We start from the raw sequence: 13,542 nt of genomic DNA on the forward strand, positions 1-13,542 counted from the left end.
ATTTCGTGAAGTATTCACGAAAAAAAATAGCTTAATTTTCGTGGTGCATTCACGTTATTGCCCGCCTTTCGTAAAGTCTTCACGAAAATAATAGATTAATTTTCACGCTGCCTATTCACTTGAATTGCCCGACTGTTGCCACATGGTAATCAAACATTTCAAACAAGCAATTTAGGGTTAGGTTTAGGGTCAAGGTTAGGGTTAAGGTTAGGGTTAAGGTTAGGGTTAGGTTTAGGTTTAGGGTTAAGTAGGGTTAAGGTTAGGGTTAGGTTTAGGTTTAGGTTTAGGGGACATAAGGCGTAAGTACCGAAAGGGCGTCGAATTAGTGAGTCCCGAGTGTATCAGCAGTGTTCTGTCAGCCCCCCCTCCCCGCCCCTGCAGACGTTTGGATAACCATAGCAGCAGTGGGGCAATTCAAGTGAATAGGCAGCGTGAAAATTAATCTATTATTTTCGTGAAGACTTTACGAAAGGCGGCCAATAACGTGAATGCACCACGAAAATTACTCTATTATTTTCGTGAAGACTTTACGAAAGGCGTGAGATAGGGCTCGAAGGTAAGCATAATTAGCCCGGTTTTAGGGAAAGGGGAAAGCGATTACCTCCTGTTACCTCGCGGGGAAACTTGCACCTTTGTCACAAGGGGGTCAGCTCTATGTTCCCACGGCCCATTGGTCCCACAGCCCATTGGTCCCACATTGCTAAGACTTTTGTGTTTTTTCAAAATTAGGCCCAATGGTCCCACAGCCCATTGGTCCCACAGCCCATTGGTCCCACATCACTAAGACTTTTTAATTCATTTTTAGGCCCATTGGTCCCACAGCCCATTGGTCCCACAGCCCATGGGTCTCACGTCACAAAGACTTTTAACATTATTCTTTAGGTCCATAGGTCCCACAGTATATTCCTGCTGCTTCGTGTTCCCACATTTCTAAGAAATGATTCACATTTAGTCCCGGCAATGTTCCTCAACTTTAAGAACACATATATCCTATAAAAATATTTTATTTTATGGCAGCTTACCACCGGGGCATGAATTGCACTGTTCAAGTGCCTGACTGTGATGATATTTTATGGGCCACTTTTTATTGTGTAAAGCCAATTTGAGTAGCTATGTAAGACATATTGTTATTGTTATTATTAGTAGTAGCAGTGCAGTTGTAAGTGCTTTTATACTTTTGGAAATGAAGCTTAAAAACTGAGCTGAGGAATTTTTTTTTTTTTTTAAAGGTTAGCATGTGTAGGCCACGCTGTAAAGGGTTAAATGTCTTTACACGTTTTTGTTATTAGTTTACTCAGAAATGTGGGAACATTGAGTTGTGGAACATATAGGCCTCAGGCCTAAGCTGGGGGACCATTGGGCTGTGGGACCAATGGGCCTAAAAAAATAATGTTAAAAGTCTTTGTGATGTGGGACCACTGGGCTGTGGGACTAATGGTCTGTGGGACCAATGGGCCTAAAAATTAAAATAAAAAAGCTATGTGGGACCAATGGGCTGTGGGACCAATGGACTGTGGGACCAATGGGCTGTGGACCATTGGGCCTAAATAATGAAAAAAAGTCTTAGTGACGTGGGACCAATGGGTTGTGGGACCAATGGGTTGTGGGACCAATGGGCTGTGGGACCAGTAGGCCGTGGGACCAATGGGCTGTGGGACCAATGGGGCGTGGGAACATAGGTACGCTCCCGTCACAAACACCTCAGGCACAATTTCCAATCAGTTTTTAATAATAATATGACCGTCATATCTTGCATTTGAAAACATGAGATTTCCGCTTTGAGATCATGAAGCGCTGTCAAACCGTCTGACTTCTTCTCACCGACCTCATCCTTTTGCAGCGTTGTGATTGTGGTCAAACAGCCTTTAAGGGCGGGACTTAGCCAAAGGTGAAAGACGCATAGGTTTCACATTAAGATTAAGTGAGTAAAATATACAGAGATTGATATTTGTACATAGACATCTTCAGTGAAATATTTCCCAAATGTTGCTACTGTCAGAATAAGCATTTCTGTATTCCTGCTAATAGAATGCTTTTGGACAGAATAACAATTTGTAAATTGTAGGCCTACTTTGACGTTTATAGCTTCTTTAAGAAGTCAACATTAAGTGCACTTTTTATTTGAAGGAAGAAATATAAAGTATGTTTATTTGATTGCCATTCAAGACACTTTGTAGCCGCCCATATTAACAATATAGTCATTCTTATCAGATAATAATTTGTTTTCATTATTTCATCATTTTTGGTTGCTGGTGTGCCGCGAGATTTTTTCAAGGGAAAAAGTGTGCCTTGGCACAAAAAACGCTGGGAAACAATGCTCAAAGGAGGACAGCTTTTACAGGCAATACATTGGCTATAATAGCTCAGACACTTGAAGAAACCATACATGTTAGCTCTTCATAATTGTTGGGGGATGCATCAACAAACTTCCTTGTAGGGGTGCTCCCTAAGGGTGCTTAGTCCTTGTCCCAGGACTCATTAGCCGGGGTTTCACCGCCATATCAGAGCTGCGCTTAACTGACCCAGTGCTCACTGTAAGTGAGCCACCAGCCCAGAGACACAAGCCCCGTGCTAGGACAGCTGATTTGGTCTCACCGCCGACCTGCCGGTCCCAGAGGGTTAAGTCTCGTTTGTGAAACGTCACATTTCTGCCCAAGTGACTTTCAACATGCTAAAATAGAGATAATTCAAATTCAGTTGCTGAAATGGAAATGTTTTTGGAATGAGACAACAAATTATTAAACTACTAAATCACGAAACAAAAGTTGACGTTTTAACATTGTTTAGGCAAATTTTTGTTAATTTACCTATCAGCAAGATCTTGCTTCTTAATAGTCTAAAGCAGGGGTGTCAAACAATTTTTTTTAATTTTTTATTTGTTTTGCTTTTTCAAAGAAATAACCAAAATGCGCAATTACGCCACTGAGGGCAAAATTGAGACCTGCATGACATTAACCCGATGGTCCTCTTATCTCTTATCTCTCTCTCTCTCTCTCTCTCTCTCTCTCATATATATTGTATGTAGTAAAGTGCACATCAAACTTCATCATAAATAGTGAAGTTGTACTGTGACAGGCATTTGATAAACCTCATATATAGAGATCAAATGTTAATTCTTCATTGTGTATTGGTTATAATTAAATAATTGTATTTGTATTGGTTCGCATTGAGCTGAGACGGGAAACAGGAAGTTAAGATGTGTTAAAATTCAGGAAATTACATCTAAGAAATACACCATTTTTAGACCCCCAACCCCCGCCAAAATGAACTGTCTTGTATTTATTCATTGACGGTTGGTGATGAATTAACGAAATCCATGAAATGTTGTGAGTATTGCTTTGCTTTCTACATATTCAACAGACTTTTAAGACATGCTGAAAAGATAACGCAATAGTACTGAAAACTAATCCTCTGCTTTAACAGGTTTTTTTGCGATGATGTTACTAATGCGGCCTGCTTGAGGTTCACATGGGTTGTATGCGGCCCCCGGACCAAAATGAGTTTGACACCCCTGATCTAAAGTCTAATGGCCATCCTTGTATTTAAGGCGTAAACTGCATGTTACTTTTCATTGCAAAGGCACTGTTGGGCAAACTTCCCTATTAGCCTATATCTGTAATTCATTGACTTTTTGTAGATGTTATCTTATGGTACACATTCCTCACACACGTCATTACTACAGTCTTACACTCCTCGTACTGAGATAGGGAAAACAGGTTTTTCTTTTTATGCTCCATACCTCTGGAATGAGCTGCTGAAAATATTGAGTATGGACTCTCTGCCATCATTAGAGACTTTCAAGAGGGAAATTAATACAGTATACACAGAGGAGTGTCATTGTTTCTGACTATGCAGCACATAGGCTACTTTTTATCTCAAAATACGTTTTATGTAAACTTATTCTTCTTAATGTGTTTTTTGTACATTTATTTTCCTTTTTGTCTATGTGTTTGTCTGTGTCTGTAACTATACTGTAACTATGCTGCCATTTTGACCAGGATTCCCTGGCAGAAGAGACTGTAGTCTCAATGGGACAATCCTGGCTAAATAAAGGATAAAAAAAAGGCTATGCCTGTTTTCTCATTAGTCTACGCCCGGTCTCTAGCTTCCAATAATAGCTGCCGATATGGGTTGAAATGTTCACTTTAGGAAACGAGACCCTCTACCTTGCTTGTAGCCCACTCATGATCCGTGATGGACAAACATCATTAAGGCAGGCCCGTAGCCAGCCTTGTGTTAGGGGGGGGATCGTTTTTCCCCGAAAGTGGACTTCGGTGTCGCCGAATTGTTTATGCATTTTGCTTGTAAAAATAAGATGCTGCCCTGACCTATACCCTGCCTCTGGCCATCCGGCCCTTGATGGCCCATCGACATATTTTAATCATAATTAAATTCAACATCAATGTAGGATATAGTAAACTTTCATTTTTCATCATTTAATCAAATTATTAAGTTATACTTGGTCTGTAAAAGGCGAAAATAACCATATGGCAACAGCATGCAAACAGTGACACTCCTTCTATACATGCATTCCAATGGGCTCCCATTGAGTTACATAGGGCAGGGCTATCTTGACACTCTATTTGCAACTAGTATATCATTTTAACTTGAAAACATTCACTTTCTTAACATTAAGCTATTTTAATGCTTCAATTCATAAGTTATATGATATAACATAAACAAATAAATTAAATTCCTGAACAGAAAATGTAGTTTTTGCAAACTTTCTGTTATGGAAAAGAGATAGTTTAACCAGTGTTTTTCTGAATGTTTTGTAACTTCAATCAGCAAAAATTCTTCATTTTCACCCTTAAAACATGTACCCCATGTATCTACGATAGCAGAAGGGAAAATATAGCTCTTCCTTTATAAGAAACCGAGGTTAAGCTAGTGGCAAGTCATAAGGAAGGAGAGGTTGATATGACCCTTGATGAGGACAGTGAGAGGTCTGTGCCAGGTACACACACAACATCAGAGAAAGAATAACCTGCTGCAAGATTAAAATGGAAATATATATATATATATTTTTGGTGAAACAAGTCAATTGTACCCGTGTGTCTCCTATGAGGGGTATATAAATGGCTTTTTAGTTATTATTTATATTCCTGGTAAAGTATGAATACAACTCAATGTATTTTATTAAATTGAACTGTATTGCACATTGTAACATTATGCTGTTACAATTGTTTAGAATTTCCTTCAATAAAAGTATTTTTTGAAAGAGAATTGATTTCAAGGCATGTCACCGAACCCGCGTTGTTTGCTATATGGCAACAAATTCCCAACTACTCCCCCAAAATGTTATGATTTTTGTTTAAATTTGTATTATTTAACCAATTTTAAGTCTAAAAAACATTCTAAAATAAAAATGTATGATGTTTAAAAGGTTGTTCATGCAAAGAGGGTTAAAACCATGGTGAATTTTCATAAAAACTACTACTATGACAGTTACTGAAGTCCTATGATTAAACCACAGGAAAATGATGGATGGTAGTACTTAAAACTAGAGATGCACCAGATCCTGATTTTTAGGATCCTGTCTGATACCGGATCCACTGCTTAAGATCCTGCCAGATCCGGAATCCTACGAAAGGGTTGAAACATATAGCCTACAGTACTCGCACACGTGGGCCCTTTTTATTACGTTGGCACAAACTTTTTTTTTTTAGACTCATTGGCCTACTGCCACACTGCCTGCAACGGCCGCTTCCAAAGGGTTTTCACGCCATGCAGCGATTGGGGTTGTGAAAGACTGACTGAAAAGTCTAGGCTACGTAAAAACTAGAGATGCACCAGATCCTGATTTTTTGGCATCTGCCGGATACCGGATCCATTGCTTAAGATCCTGCCGGATCCGGATCCTGAGAAAATCCCTATTATCCTGCCTTTTCCGGACCCAGAACCGGATCCGGTGCATCTCTAATCACCACAGAAGTAGAGAAGCTAAAACCAAAGCAAACTAATCGAGAGTACATATGTGTAATAAGACGACAATATGGAACTGACAGGATTAAAAGAATGTGAAGAAACACGAAGAACTTGCGTTCATTTGTTTCTCTGTGTTGCCAATGAGGCGCGAAGCACAGCATGTTGGGAGCTGTAGTCTGTTTCCAACCAAATTGGCAAAATTTCTATTTTTGTTAAAAGGGCAAAAAATTACTCAAGATTTTCACAGGTAGTTCATCCTGTGTAAGCTGAAAAATGGTGTTCAAGTTTCTAGTCATATCTTTGTGGGATTTAAAGAAAAAAATAGTCTATGGGAGTTTCAATAGGATCGCCCTGGTGTTTGGAACGTAACCACTAGGATCGCTGTTTTCCACTTTCCCTCCCGATTCCAAATTACATTCAAATACATAAAAAATTCAGTTTGTGAGTACCTATCATCTGGATGTTTTACACAGGTGCCATCGTGGAGGATGCGTCGCATATTGATCTAATTCTACATATTTTATTCATTAGAACAGGTGTAACTGAATTTTCAGTGACTGTAAAATAATGCCTTGATAGTGAAGATATCCAGACAGCCACTAAGATCACTAAAATGAATCACTTAAAGTCACTATTCATTTTCCTTCACACCTGGCATTCAGGGACATACACAAATGACAGAGAAATTAGGAAAACCTTACAAGGCTTTAATGGGGAGAGAAATCCATGAAAACATGAAATAAAAATAAGAATGCAAAGTAATGATAAAATGGTAAATTGTTGTAATGTGAAAATGCATACCTTGCACGTTAGTAATAAAAATGCCATTTTCATTTTCACATTTTTTTTTTAGCGTACAGAAACTGAAAACCAGACTGACAGATTTCGCAAGAGCTCATGTTTCATTTCTCTGTCTGAGGTTTTGCATTGTTAGTTTGTTAGTATTTTTAGATATGGTCGCGGTGCTTAGAAAAAAAATATGATATAGTGAATTAAAATGGGGAAAAAACTTCAGAAGTGACAGCACTGACCATCTGTTTTAACATTACATGGAAGTCTTAATGAGGTTTCAAGTTTCAAGTTTATTTAGCCATATCAACAGTAAACAATACAGTAGTTAGGAATGTTATTTGGTGCGCTCACGCAACAATACAACAAAAGACACAAAACTAGGGAGGGGGGGGGATATGCAAGAAAACAGGGGGTTCATAAATAAGTAAACTGGGAATGACATACAAAAACTTTGGAGACATTGAAAAGTGCAATGGAATATTTAAAGTGCATGGTATGTACAGAAAGCAGTAACATTGTGCAAAGTTAACAAAGCAGGTTGGAAGGCCAGGTACCTGAGTAGCTGAAAAGTGTTAGTGCATATTTAAGTGGCGGATGGCTTGTGGGTAGGTACTGTCGCTAGAGCGTGTAGTGTTGCTTGGGATACTGCCGTACCTTTTCCCTGAAGGCAGCAGTGTGAATATGTGGTGTGCTGGGTGTGGAGGCTCAGAGGTGATGTTTTTGGCTTTCCTGGCAAGTCTGGTGTTGTAGTGTGAGGCTAAAGTGGGAAGACTGCGGCCAATGATTTTGGAGGCCCTGCGTACCACCCTCTCCAGATGTTGCTTTTCTTGACTGGTGGAGCTGCCATACCAGACCAAGATGGAGAAGGTGAGCACGCGTTCGATGGTAGCACTGTAGAAGTGGGTCATGTCTGCTTGACTTACTCAAAGTTTCCTCAGCTGTCGGAGGAGGTACAGTCTTTGCTGGGCTTTTGAAATGATGAGAGTGGTGTTCCGGTTCCTTAACAGGGACTGACGGATGGTGGTGCCTCAAAAACAATAGGAGTCCCACTCGACTACCTGACCATTAATGCAAATGGGGATGTGCTGGCCTGCTCTTTTCCTTAAGTCCACTATAGTTCTTTAGTTTTGGATATATTGAAAGTTAGGTTGTTTACTGTGCACCACTGCACTAGATGTTCGACCTCATCGCGGTATGATGTTTCGTCTTTGTTGCGTAAGGCCTATTACAGTGGTGTTGTCAGCAAGTTTCAGAAGTTTGACAGATTAGGAGTTGGATGTACAGCTGTTGGTGTATAGAGAGAACAACAGGGGTGACAATACACAACCTTGTGGCGCGCACAGGGCCGGTTTTTAGCATAGGCCGGCTAGGCGGTCGCCTAGAGCTCCATGTGAAGAAGGGGCGCCGAAATGGCGCTCCCCTATGCGTAATTTTGCGATATGAAGTTTTTTTTATGAAGTCGCAATCAACAAAGAGTGGCGAAAGCGCTCCTCACGGCAAAGCGCCCCTCAGCCAATAGTAATATCGCTTCCAACTGTCTCTGGGAAGTCTGTGAACCAATAAACAGACAGTTCTGAGAAAGGGGGCGGGACGAGTGGCAGCGTGCGCTCTATTTTGAATTTGGAGACTCACTCGAGGGACAGAGAGGGCAAGCGCAAACAATAGTGCTGCTCTGCTGGATGGAGATTATTATGTTCTCATTAAACCACTCATTGCATGATGCAGGAGTTTCAGAGGGTGTTTTGGAACTATGTGATTTAATCAGCAACCGTTTGTGATTATGGAAAGCCTAATAGTTATGAGGTTACTATTTGGAATTAGAGAGAAAAAGAGCTTTGTTTTTGATCAGAGAAATCGCTAGTTAGCATGCTAACATTAGCCAAGTATGCCAAGCAATGAAATCCAGTAAAGTAGCTGTTAGTAGCCTACTCACTACTCACTAACACCCACCTGATATCATAATAGGCCTACTTGCTTAGGTTGACAAGCAATGTAAAGTAAGACTGGTGCAATGTTTAAAACAATTTTAGCTGCCATATCTCCTTCCATCCACATGAATTACCTGCTTGTTGTAAGCTTAAAAAAACATTAATTTCCAGACCAGAATGACATAGCCTACATTAATCATGTAACAGAACCATGCACAGCAGTATTACTATATTTTGTATATTATGAAATTCAATAGCGTGACAGCTCTTCTCCCTTTCTCTCACCCTGTCCCTCCAGTTCAAACACATAGATAGCCCCCTTCTCATTCTCCTACTCACAAATGCACCACTATTTCCAGTCCAGAAATGAAATTGGTTTGGAAGACAGCACAAATGTGTAGCTTATTAAAATTGTTATGCTGCCATGCTTTGTGATGCTGTAGGTAGTGTAGATCAATGCAGACCTCCTTGGTAGGCTTATTGTCTACACATGCATTTTACATGCAAATGTAGGCCTACTGTATCACTCTCCTGGCATTTCAATTTCACGTTACAATTCAAACACATTGATAACCTCCATCTCATCTGGGGTTGGGGGCCCCACCACCATCACATCCAACATACCACACAGTGAAGCTACTTTCATGCGACTCAATCTGATGTGTTGGTCGCCTGTCAAAAAGAACCACAAATCCATTTGATGAAAAACGGTTATTTTTCTTGATGCTATTTAGTTAAGCTTACTACGGATATTACTCTTGTGTTCTGTAAGGTATAAGAAGGGGGAGGGGGGGGGGGGGGGGGGGGGGGCGCCAGAACTCAAACTCGCCTAGGGCACCAAATAAGCCAGAACCGGCCCTGGGCGCGCAAGTGTTGAGGACCTTAGTACATGAGATATTGTTCTGGATTTTAACGCATTGTGTTCTGTTCAAGTCAAGAAATTAAGCAGCCAGGTACAAAGTGACACCCATGGACAGGAAAGAGTTAAACAGTCTGATAGGCAGGATAGTGTTGAAAGCTGACCTGAAACCTATGAAGAATAGGACACGGGCATATGTGGATTTACAGTCAAGATGTTGTAGAATGAAATGAATGAAGTCTTAATACCAACTACGTCGTGGTTATGATCACCAATACTAACAGATTTAGACCAAGTGTGGTCAAGTCAAGTCATGTTATTGTCAAAAATCTACGTAACATGGTTAGCACAGAAGTTTGAAATTGTGTTTGAGCAGTCTCCAATGTGCAGTTTAAACTCAAAACATTTAAATAAGACATATCTCTCTCTCTCTCACTCTCTCTCTCTCTCGCTCTCTCTCTCTCTCTCTCTCTCTCTCTCTCACACACACACACACACACAGCCCTAGTATTGTAGTATGACTGGTAAATGAAGGTAGCCTATAAGTCCCATGTCAAAAGTCCCTTTGTCATTGTGGCACAGCAACAATGGAACACACACACACAGAAAATGCATTTATGCCTCGTCCATGCAAGAGGACACTTCAACAAGTAGCCCAAGCAAGCTACTGTACTGTATGTGGAGGGACTGTGTCATGCATCTCCTGTACCTCATGTCATGGAGTAAAGCACTGGTTATTCACTCCCCAACTCACTTGACGGTGTAGCACTGTTTCAAAGAATAATGTAGTTTACTTCGGCAAGATGTGCTCTTACCAATCAAACTAACGAAAAGAGAATGCAGGTTTTTTTGACAGAGTACTGGCCTTTGCACTTCATATGTTGACTTTCAGCTCAATTCAATTGCTTTGCAGGCCAGTTTACTTCAGTTAAAGTACAATGACAAACTTTGCAACAGTGAATACTTACACTTCAACTTTACTGGCAATCTAGCACATGATTAAGAGTTGACATGTTCCTCTGTGTAAAAGAAAGGGTTATGTCAACTGATTTTTTGTAAAAATCACTCCAGACCGTCAGCCACACTTCAGACAGAAGGGAAGGGGAACAGAGTATATGTGTGGTGAGAAACTCCTAAAACAAGCAGAAATCTAGACAGAAGTGGTACTAACCATGCACCACCATGGTGGAGAGAACTGCAGAGAAACTACATACTGTATTTCTCCTAAACCAATCATGGTCACAAGACCTGATTGTTTAGGTCTGAGTCTCAATAATGTGTGATGCTTATCTTGTTTTGGTCACAGGCAGTGGTCTCAGGATATTTTGTGCACAAATTAAGCAAGTGGCACATACATTAACGAAAAACAGTTATTCAAGTGCTACTATTTCTGTATTCCATGTTTTTTTAGACAGTGAATAATGGCATTACTTTGCTGTAGTATCCTACAATCTAAACCATGCTCAAATAGGTGCATGGATAAAGGTCCAAGACCCGGTTTACAAATACGCAAGTATTTCTAAAATTTCCCTTTCATTTTTTTCTTCTGAAAATTATTACATTAAATTACATTACATTGCATTTGGCATGCATTTGGACGCTTTTTAACCAAAGGGACTTACAATCGAGGACATAGTCATGGTCAACATCACTATCAGATACAAAGTGCACAGGAAATATACAGAATAACACATGCAAATGCTAAGTAGGCTTAATTTTGTACACATATATACACATCATGCCTTAGAGTCTGGCCCGGGACTGCAGGGGCAGCTCAAGCATCATTGTGTAGTAGACAGTCACAAAAGAGGAGAGTCTTTGCTTGCTTCTTGAAAGTTGAAAGAGATGTGCCAGAGACAGTCTGTATAAGGAGACGGAAAACTTCCGAAAGCGTCCATATGAAAGAACGGGACAATTTGCTATGCTAATATGGCGCGTTCTTGCACTTATCCCACCTGTCCGGCAACAAGAGCCAATTGTTTGCTGAGCTGGGCTGTCATTTATGCAATCATCTCACCGCCGATGCGTAAGCTTTTACGAGTGCTCAAACCCAATCGGTATGCCCTCAGAACCTGCTTCCGCTGGTCGGTTGCTGGTCACATGTGAGGTTCACATCGGGTAGCTACTCGTGGGGTTGCAGAGTCTGCGTCCACTTGATCCCATAGACCGCGACGCAGAACGTATGTCGTGAAATTCCGTGCATGTGCAGTTTAACACATCAGTAAGAAAATGATGATTTGCAATGTCGCTTTCACATAAAATGCCAATCTGAGATAGCCATTATAAACTAGTTTTCATTGCGATTCCAACCATATGGCTTGTGGGTCACTCCGTTTTTCAATTTCTGTGTAATTATTACCTCCGCCAGGAGGTTATGTGATCGACCGATTTATGTGTTGGCATGTCTGTCCGTCTGTCGCTCTGTTCGTTCGCTGCTATTTCGTGGCCTGCCACAAGGTGGCCGAGGTGAATTGAGCAATGACAGGGCGCGCCTGCGAGGTGGATTGATGGACAGTGACCACACAGCCAGAATGTATTAAGGGTGGTTTCATCCCTTACGCACGGATTTGCTGTGCCTACATGGCTGCGTAGCCAAGCACAACAAATGATATATAATAGCCGATATGCCAACAATATGGCACACATATCGTCGCAGAGTTTATTGTTCTCCGAGTGTTTGCCCTGTCAACCAAATCAGCGTTCGCGGAGATAATTGCTCTCCGAGTGTTTCCCTGACGTTTACGAAGGTTGGAGATATTAACAGCGGCAAACAGTGTTTAACAGTGAACAGACAGCGCCAAGGAGGGAAAGGTAGCCTACCCAGTTCTCTACATGAAAGGTTAAATAAAGTTGTGTGGCGACAGTCACCACAAAGCCAAACAGAATGCAAAGCGCGCGGATTTGCTGTGCCTGCATGGCTGAAGCCATAGGTGCGTATAGTCAATAAATAGCACCCAAACATAATGTAAATATGTAGGCTAATGGCATGCAGGCGGAGTTAGGCCTAATTGTTCTCCGAGTGTTTTCCATGTCAACCAAATCAGCTTTCTCTCGCCTGTTGAAGTTTGTAGCCCACGGAGGGAGGAAAAAAATAGCCTAATAACGGTGAACAGTGTTGGCTATCAATGATGAACAGACAGCGCCAAGGAGGGAACGGTATCCAGTTCACTACATTTAAGGTTAATCAAAGCTTGTGTTTGACAGTGATACCAAATCGTTCTCAAAGGCCAAGGTACCCCGGTAGTCATATCATTCACTATAGACTATATTATGGATTGATATTAATAGCTGCACTATTTAATATTGTGACAAAACAATTATGTGATGAAAGGCATCATGCTTCCAATAATCAAAATGTTTATAACAACACAATGAATGAACAATGACAACAGGCTACAGTATAGAGATGGGATACAATAGGCCTATTTTCCAAATTAGGGCCTAGCCTATGGCATGACCAATCACATTTGCCAATCACACAATGGCAGGTGAACTAATACCAAAGCTAACCAGGTGAGGTGACATAAGCCTTAACTAATAAAATACACACATAATTTGGTTAAAATTGAATGTTCACTTCTCTGAACACTGTAGGCCTAGCCTATAAATAGCCTAGGCATGCATGAATTACACCACGACATGTCACAAATATTACAATCAAATTCAGCTTCCTTGGCGGAGGTTTGCACTCTCTGAGTGCATTTCTAGTTCTTTTTGGGACGCCCATGGTCTTACTAATCTGAAGTTGCAACCAGGCGCGGTTCTTGCATTGAGGCGTTGCTAGGCAACCGCCTTAGGCCCCCAGCTTAGTCTCCAGCTGTAGGGGCCCCCTCTGTCCCCTTTGCAAATTTCACATGGGCCTATAGCTGGTAATTGGGCCCCTTTGGACAGTAATTCACAGATTAATGGTGATTTTCATAAATAATGAATTTTGTATGTTTAAATTGGAAACAAGAACAACACAATATAAAAAAAAAAATACTGATTCTGTGCACACCCTCTCTTTCCCGTTAAAATGGACTATTCCATCCTTGC

This window comes from Engraulis encrasicolus, chromosome 17 (genome assembly GCF_034702125.1).
Source record: "Engraulis encrasicolus isolate BLACKSEA-1 chromosome 17, IST_EnEncr_1.0, whole genome shotgun sequence".
Classification (NCBI taxonomy): Eukaryota; Metazoa; Chordata; class Actinopteri; order Clupeiformes; family Engraulidae; genus Engraulis; species Engraulis encrasicolus.